Source organism: Hippoglossus hippoglossus, chromosome 21 (genome assembly GCF_009819705.1).
Source record: "Hippoglossus hippoglossus isolate fHipHip1 chromosome 21, fHipHip1.pri, whole genome shotgun sequence".
NCBI classification, from domain to species: domain Eukaryota; kingdom Metazoa; phylum Chordata; class Actinopteri; order Pleuronectiformes; family Pleuronectidae; genus Hippoglossus; species Hippoglossus hippoglossus.
The window spans coordinates 25,042,729-25,051,760 of NC_047171.1; the positions used below are offsets into that span (position 1 = coordinate 25,042,729).

General features: G+C 38.9%; 1 long non-coding RNA gene across 1 annotated transcript; it reads left to right on the forward strand.

Moving 5' to 3' along the window:
* Nucleotides 1–407: 407 nt before the first annotated feature.
* On the forward strand, nucleotides 408–7,978 carry LOC117754531. Its single transcript, XR_004612454.1, has 3 exons — nucleotides 408–645; nucleotides 6,436–6,438; nucleotides 7,965–7,978. It is a non-coding gene; the product is annotated as an uncharacterized LOC117754531 (long non-coding RNA).
* The last annotated feature ends 1,054 nt before the right edge of the window (nucleotides 7,979–9,032 follow it).

The window sequence follows — 9,032 nt, forward strand, 5'->3', positions numbered from 1 at the left end:
CCAGCACTGAACAGTTTATGGCATATCGACGGAAATCACAAACTGATAAGGTATCTTAAAAACATGAATCATCTATAGTATTGCTCAAATTTACTAGATAAACATCCACTTCACTATAGATTTTATTACTGTAAGATACTTGCTCCCCAGTATACTGTATATCCAGAGCAGTTACAAAAGATGGGCCCATCTACAGTTTTAAATAAACAATCAGCATCATTGCAAGTCAAACTTGGATTTATTCATGGTGGATGAAATAAATAATTTGTTCCATCAAAATGTTTGTATGCAAATCACAGTTTTACCTGGCTTATATTACCAGCATCGAAACTAAGAGTTCAATCAGGAGAGACTTGATTCATAATTTAACAATGTTTATTTGACAAATGCACAGAAGCAAAGTGAATGTTTACAGTCTTTGGCATTTTAGACCCCTGTGAGATGTCATCAGGATTAGAAGGGGGTGGAGCAGAGCATCGAACAGGAATACCCCCAAAAGAAAGTAAGACAAAGAAGGTAGATCAGGAGAAGTGAGATAATGATGAGTCTTACCTCGTGTTGTAGTATTCTAGGCAAAATAATACATGCTTTGGTAAAACAGACAATCGTTATAACATTTATCGGATAGAATTATAGAGATGACTCGTTAGAGTGCATCTGCAGCCCGAGTGAACATGTCATGAGATAAAGGTCTGGAGACCGACAAGTAAAAGATCATATGTGCAGGTATGATATGGGATCTGTAATGGCAGATTTTGCATTTGTGTAATGTTTAATAGAAGAACAGATATGTATTTAGAAGAAGTAGATAACAAATGTGTTTCTGTGACTTACAAGAGTTGCAGAGGGGACTATAAGTGTTTATGGCCCTCACATGTGTGTCTTAGCAAATGCTTCACTGCAGGGGTTACTTAGTGTGTCTGATAGAGATGGGTGAGGGGAACTCTGCATTGTATACAGGACTTGAGTCTTTTGATGTTGTAGATCTAGATAGGGGATCTCGGAGACAGATTGTCTCACACCAGAAGGGCACACCAGGGGTCTGAGACGGAGATCTGAGACAGGAACTCTGCCCAACCTGGTCAGACATCAAGAGGCTGAAGAATACCTTTTGGCTCCTCGCGGGGAGGGGCTTCTGATTGTATAAGTGAAGTGATTCTCCTGTGCTCTGTGCTCATTCTATACACGTCACACTAGGTGGCTGTGTGGGGTGAGCCCACCTGCAGGTGTAAATTAAACTTACCAGAGAGACAACTGTATGATTTGTGCTTGACTTTACAGAAATTCCCATGACAATTTGGCGTTGTCGGCAGGATCACTCGTGTGAGAGGACGCTCTGGATCTCATTGCTGAAGGTGACAAATGCTCAAAGAGTCTAATACTCTGACCTCAACCTCCCTAAACAGTTTGGAGAAGTGGGGGGCTTGATGCTGGAGAACCGGGAGTACTCTCACTGAAGTGATCTGGCGAACCAAGTACGGCAGGCAGCAGTGTCTTTCTGGTAAGCGAAATTTTGTTAGGATCCTTAGGAAAAGGGCCAATGGTAAAAGATTCACTCATTCATTGTATTGAGGGACAGACGTGTCTGCATGGCAAGGTTTTGGAAATCGGTGTAGAATCAAGGAAGCTTCATGTTTCGATCTTTAGGAAAAGGTCAAAAAGTATACATTGTAGATATATAAGTATAAATATTGGAGTGTTTATTAATTTAAACACACTTTTAAGATTGGGCTCAGACGTCGGGCTCATGATAATTATAACTGTTATAATAAGTAATGGTATTTTCAAGTATTTAAAGACCTGCATGCGTAGGACTAAAGAGAAGTGTGTCTAGAGGGTTTGAATGATATTTCTCTGAAAGTATTATGATGCAGGCGGGGTATTTAAAAATGTATTAAGCAAGAGAAATAAAAACTTTTTTAAAAAAAAAAAAAAAAAAGAGGGGAAAGAGAGGAGTTTTCTAAAAACCTCCTATTAGGAAAAAGTAACTACGTAAGAGATAGAATTGGGTTTGTTAAAGCTAATAATAAAAGAAGATAATCTTAAAACAAAACTCAAATAAAAAAAAATATTATAAATAAGATTGGGCTCTGATGTCGGGCTCATGACTAGTAGTTATTATTAATATATAGTAATATTATTATTATTTTGCAATAGAGGTGTAGCTGGGACGGAAGGACCAAGGCCAGGTCCGGATCGTCTCAGTACAGCAATCTGTTGAAAATCTGATAATTCCAGTACATTTTGTACCTGCATGCGAGGTGCTAAAGAGAAGTGTGAATATGAGATTTCTCTAAGGCATTATATCAGGCAGAGTATTTTAAAATGTATTAAGGAATCAAAAACGTAGGAACAATAATGGAGAAATTTGCCAAGTGATCAGGAATTACAAGAGGTAATTACAATTGACAACATTATATTGGAGATGGTTTTTATTGTTCCTTACAAAAGCATTTTTTGGAGTTTGGTTGAAGGTTAAAAGCATTTTGGTGTTGGTTGAAGGTTTAAGGTTACTAACACTAAAACACTAATAAACTAAAAACTTAACAAATTTTGTTGATGGATATGTGTGACTGTGAAAGAAGAAACATGTAGAATTTGATGAAACTAAACTGAGTATTTAAGCTGAGGATTTCAGCTGAGAAAGCAGAGGAGAAAAGAAAAAGAGAGGAATCTGAGAATCCTCGAAACTGGAGAAAAAGGTGAGTATATGTTTAAATATATTTGGGGTATAATTGCGTTTTAAAAGCTAATAGTAAAAGGAAAAATAAACAACCTCATAATAAATCTTAAAATAATTTTTTAAGAGATAGAAACGATTTGGTTAAAAAATTAAATTAAGAGACTTTTAAGTTCTTTTCCCATATAAGCAGAACTTTATTTTCCAAATTTCGTATTCTGCTGAACAAACCAGAGTTTAAATTTATAAAATAAGAGTCGGGTTCACAATTGCTGAGACAACCTATTTGAGAAAATAGGTTTAAAAATAGAGAGGATGACTGTGTCTTTTCCGAGCATGGGAAGTTTGAGTTTGAATTATCTTTGGTAATTCAAAACTAAACTGCGTGTGAAAAGAGAGAAATAAAAAGAATAAGAATGAAGTAGAGAGGACAAAGAAAAAGGAAAATGAAAGTAGGGATATTTGTGCTGGATTGAAGAGTGTATGGATGTTGTTTAACTGAAGTGAATATGCAGGAACTGAAATAATCTCCAGTCTCAGTGTTTCCGACTAGATTCTGATCTGGACTCAGCTCCACCAAGAGGTGGGCAAGAGAATGCCCTGGGAAGCAGCGCACACAGTGCGATTGATTAGCGGTGAGCTGGGGACAGTGAAGGAATTCATCTGGTGAGGACACTGAGATGGAGAGAGAGAGTTTCAAGCACGTCACTATAGTAAGAACACGGTTACACACACACCATGTGAATTAATGTTAGACATAGAACAGATGATTAAGATTGCTATTGACCATTGTGAGCTTGATCAGAAGATCAGTAGAGAGAGGCCTATTGTGCCTTATGTTAAATATTTTCAAAATGATGTGTATAAACTAATGCCCGAACACACAAATCACAGTGAGTGGTAGAGACATCACATATATTTGTAGATTCAGGAACCGGAATCAGTTAATAGATGTGAAGAGTGATATTACTCCTAAAATGAATGTTGGATATCTCATAATGATTGGAGCAACAGGTCTATCAACAGTGATAGAGAGATGCACTGTAGAATTGCTATTTTTCATGATGTGGTTGAAGGAGATTGTTTAAGATTCATTTTTGTTGTTACCACACTGCCTGATAAATCTTATGGGTAAAGATTTGATGTGTTCATTGAGTGGTATGTTAAATTTAAACACCGCAGGGCATTAGAGGTAACTGGAGTCTAAATAACATCTGCATTTGTTAGATAGAGAAAGGGGGATTTGACACTAGCATATCAATGGGATGTCTAGACTCTTTTCTACTCTCTGGAAGTAACACCCTCTTGCGAAAGGCAGAGGCAGAGAGACTTCAGACAAATGTGAACATAGATGTTATTTACTCAGAGAAGCGGACTTTTAAGTAAGAGCAAATTAAGTTTAAGAAGGTTATAGAGGATGTGAATTAAAGAAAGGATAAAGTAAGTTGGTTGTATTGAGATAGTAAACACTGTGTTGTCTTAGTAGTTTTGATAGACTCATTGGCTAAAAGATTTGTTAAAATATCAACTTTTGATTATAATACTACTGGAGGGGAAAAGACATTTAATACCAATAAGATATTTTTAAAGAGGGTTAAAGGTTAATTGCAAACGATTTTCCATAGTGATAAATGAAATTAGGAATGTTGAACTCATTCCTGAATGTGGTAAATCTTTTGATAAAATGTATTACGATTTTTAGGTTTGGTGTAAACATTAATGATATTCCTGAGTTGAAACAGGTACCGTCATGTTTGTGGACCGGGCACAAATATGTTTTGGGTCTGATCAAGGGATAAGACTCAAATAGAAAAGAATATCTGAATCCTCGTATGGAATATGTAAAGATTGTCTGTTAACACACTACTTTTTTTCCTGTAAGGAAAAACAAAGGAAGCAGAGCTTCAAACAATGTTTTAGAGTTTCGACAACTGCTGAGAGAGCTGTGATATTTGATGTGTGATATGTGACGCTGTGATATATGACTTTACTGGTGCCAATATGCTGATAGGATGATTTTGCTTGAGCAAAATACCTCCCACCTTTTAACAACCAGGTGGCTCAGATATGGGACAGTATTGCCTTAGATGATAGACATCACTATTTAGAGATGCAATGTTTTTTTTACTATGCGACTCTTTTCCCTACATCGGTAGGGATAGCCAAATGATTGCGTAGCAGTTTTCTTAACTAAAGAGAAAAAAGGTTTTTTTTTCTCCTAGTTTAGAATTAGATTTAAAGGATAAACAGCTAATTATGCAGAAGTGATAGTTGTTTGGTGATAAGTTCAGCATCAAAGGATGCAGCAACTGAGATAACCAAGTGGGTTTACGACTGTGTGATACAATAGAGGCTAAACCACTCCCATCACACTATTGTGCATTGACTGAAGAATGCAAATATGCTAGGGACAAGAGTGTTAAGAGCAACACTAATAGCAGGTTTGCATGGGGGTGGCATGTGATTTTGGCCGAGTTGATTGAATAGGAGATTCATGAACCTATTTCACTTCACACTCATCTGTGTGCTGATAGATGCTGTGTTATTATGCAAACTGTATGCAGTCTGCAAATGAGGAGTGCGTATTAAAGATTTTTAATGATTGACTTAATGTAGGTTATAGGAGCTATAAACAAGGGTCAATCGCAATTAAATAATTTTTTAAGAATACAGATTGAATTTAATAAATTTAAGGAGTAAACTGGTTGATGGATATCAGTAATTTGTTTGGTGGTTGACAGACTTTTGATGTGGGTCGCATGGATGATATTGTTTAACTTATGTATGTTTCTTCATTAGTTTGAATTGACACATGACTATAGTCAGTGTGTCAAAAGGGAGGAATATAGATATAGATGTATTGGGTGTACAAAAACAACACTCTAAACAAAACTCAATAAAACTTTTTTTTATCTGAGTCGTGTAATTGAATTACAATTAAAGTAGGTAAAGAAATCCAGATTCCACAAAGTGAACAATCCACTACCAAACAAACAGTTTGATCATTTATAGAGGAATTTGATAAAGATTAAATTGAATTGAGTAAGTTAGAGAAATAAATAAATACTGTCTTGTTCTTGTTGACATGTATGCTATGCAAGTAGAAGCTTTCCCCACATCTAGACAGGATTCTTCAGCAGTGGCGCAGACACTGCTCGGAGAACTCATTCCACGTTGGGAAATTCCGAAAAGATGTCCACTGATAATGGTACACCATTTGTAAGCACAGCTTTAAGGATGCTGGTGAGTATGGGTATCGACACGAGGCAACATCGTGCCTATCATCCCGCCAGTGGCGGGCAGTGGAAAGAAACAAACAGTGGAAGGAGACAACAGCACATTGAAAAACGAATTGGTAGATATTGTGTAAACCTGTCCCCTGTACTCTTTAATATCCACAGGCAGGTGATGGACTCCCTACCGAAATCCATAGACAGGGAACTGCATGATCTGAAACCAGGAGACTGGATTGTGTTGAAGGACGTGAGAAGGAAACCAGGAGAGCACGTCGATGGAACGAGTGCAAACCAAGTGCCTCTCACCACACAGACGGAAGTGAAGGTCAACCTGGAGACATGCAAGCCATTGAAGGAGGATTTCCGGAGCCACGAGTGGATTCTACAGGACGGAGCGTGCGTTGTGTCAGTGTGCGAGCCTTCAGCCTTCAATTGTTTCGTGTTTGCAAGCAAGGAGGGGTGTGGAAATGATTAGGGCCACACGTCTCTAATCTCAAGAAGAGGCAACACTTTGAAGAGGGGGTTGGCGAGGGGCACTGCTGATACAATAGCGCAGAAGGGGGAAAACAACGACACCTGATGGGACGACTGGGATGCAGTTCGAGGGAAAAGATGGTTTCCCTGTTCATGAATACCGTCATCGTCGTCCTGCCACCAATAATATGGCATGTGAAACCTTGGCAGGAAGAAAACCACGAAATATAACCTGAGCATCAAAGTCAGAACAAAAGGAGAACTCATGTTCGACTTCCCTGATGAACTGACAAAGCCTGGAGAATGCATGGTTTGAGACCATGAAAATATCAGAGACCCAAGCTCATATACAGATTCAACTCATTGTGTGCAATCAAGAGATGAGAGTTCCACAGTGTGAGTGTCTCCAGATGAAAGGTTTTGGAGGACTTGCCCCGGGGGGGGGGAGCACTGTGAAGAACACACACAAACAGATGAGTTTGCTCTGGAGATGGAAGATTAACATCTTTAGAGGGGGGGCTGGGTTTCCAACTCTTTCTCCCACTATCTAGGGTCAGGAATGACTCTGCATCACAGGATGGCTTTGAGAAAAGATGCTAGCCAAGAAGGTGTTTGTCACATAATCAGGACGAATTGTGGCACATACACAGTGAACATTTTTGACAATATGATGCATATCGTTTCAAATTTTTAAATGACCTATTGTCCAGAGAAAGAACAAGGACACTCAGATTCCTGAAGGGCGGAATTGATGGTCACGCCTACTTTTGAATGATTGCAAAATATGTTATTGAAGTTTGTTGAAACCTATTTGAATTTTCATGTGTGTACTAGTGTTGTTGAACTGTTGTATTGTCTTTTGAGTTTAAGACTATGGTTATTTCCTTAATCAAGTCTATGATTGGACGATATGTTCAACTTCCTGAAACTCATCTATCCGGGATGTTTCCCTTCCAGGATGATGAGATGGTATAAAGATGTATAAAGGATATTGAGCCTTTTAGGCTCAAAGGGGGAATTGTAATGGCAGATTTTGCATTTGTGTAATGTTTAATAGAAGAACAGATATGTATTTAGAAGAAGTAGATAACAAATGTGTTTCTGTGACTTACAAGAGTTGCAGAGGGGACTATAAGTGTTTATGGCCCTCACATGTGTGTCTTAGCAAATGCTTCACTGCAGGGGTTACTTAGTGTGTCTGATAGAGATGGGTGAGGGGAACTCTGCATTGTATACAGGACTTGAGTCTTTTGATGTTGTAGATCTAGATAGGGGATCTCGGAGACAGATTGTCTCACACCAGAAGGGCACACCAGGGGTCTGAGACGGAGATCTGAGACAGGAACTCTGCCCAACCTGGTCAGACATCAAGAGGCTGAAGAATACCTTTTGGCTCCTCGCGGGGAGGGGCTTCTGATTGTATAAGTGAAGTGATTCTCCTATGCTCTGTGCTCATTCTGTACACGTCACACTAGGTGGCTGTGTGGGGTGAGCCCACCTGCAGGTGTAAATTAAACTTACCAGAGAGACAACTGTATGATTTGTGCTTGACTTTACAGAAATTCCCATGACAGATCTAAAATGTAGAACATAACTAAAGGTTATCAGACATAAATAAAGTTAGGTCTAAGACTAAATAATAAAATGCTAACGAAATTATATATATCGGTAAAGCAACCGCAACAAAATTTAGGTTGCTTGATACCCACAATTAAGGTCCGCTGGACCGAAAGTGAATGTCGTGGTGAGTGCAGGATCTAAATGTAGAACTTAATAAACGGTCAGCAAGGACTGAACTTAAATAAAAGGTAATTTGACCAAACTGAAATTAAGGTCCAAGACCAAATAAAATAAAAATGTCAACAGAAATGCAAATCGGTACAGCAACCGCAACAGAAATTAAGTCGCATGACAAACAGAAATTAAGGTCCGCTGGACCGAAAGTAAATACAGTGTGCACACATACGTCGCGAAGCACGTATGGGGTCCTTCAGACCAAGCAGGGTCACCAAGACCGCGTAGGCAATGAGTGAGGAGAGTGCCCAGGTGTGTGTTTAATGAGAAGTTATCTGTATAGCTAGCATGACTCAAAAGAGCGAGCAGATAATACAAAACCACCACCAGTTATATGCAAGATTTACCGACATCAGGTTTTTAAAACTTTGATTCGAAAGGAGTGCTTTTATATGAGGACGGATATAGGAAGTGAAGGCAGAAGAAGATCATCTTCCCAATTGTTGTACGGAACCAGAGGAAACACCTTGGTTGGCTGAAGAAGTAGCAGCTCCTATCCTGAATGCATGAGCTGAATAGAGTGCAGGCAAAAGTTTGCTTTAATTAGACTTGTTTATGCTGGTGAAAGAACCATGTTTTGTTTTTGATAGAGGAAGTTTCCGGGATGAGGAATACAGGACAATGGCTAGGAGAAGGTCCGTTTTGTAGAAGCCAGTTGCAACTTGGGAAGGAGGGGGCCAGCGCTTGCGGCCACTATCCTTGAAAATCCCCCAAAACTCACAGATGGAGTGCATTTGTGAATAACTGAAGAGAATTAGAGGGATGCACTAGCTATTTTTTGAAGAAAGTGATATCACTTCAGTGATCGTGCAGATGGGACCAGAATGCAGGTCAGATCTGCACTTTCA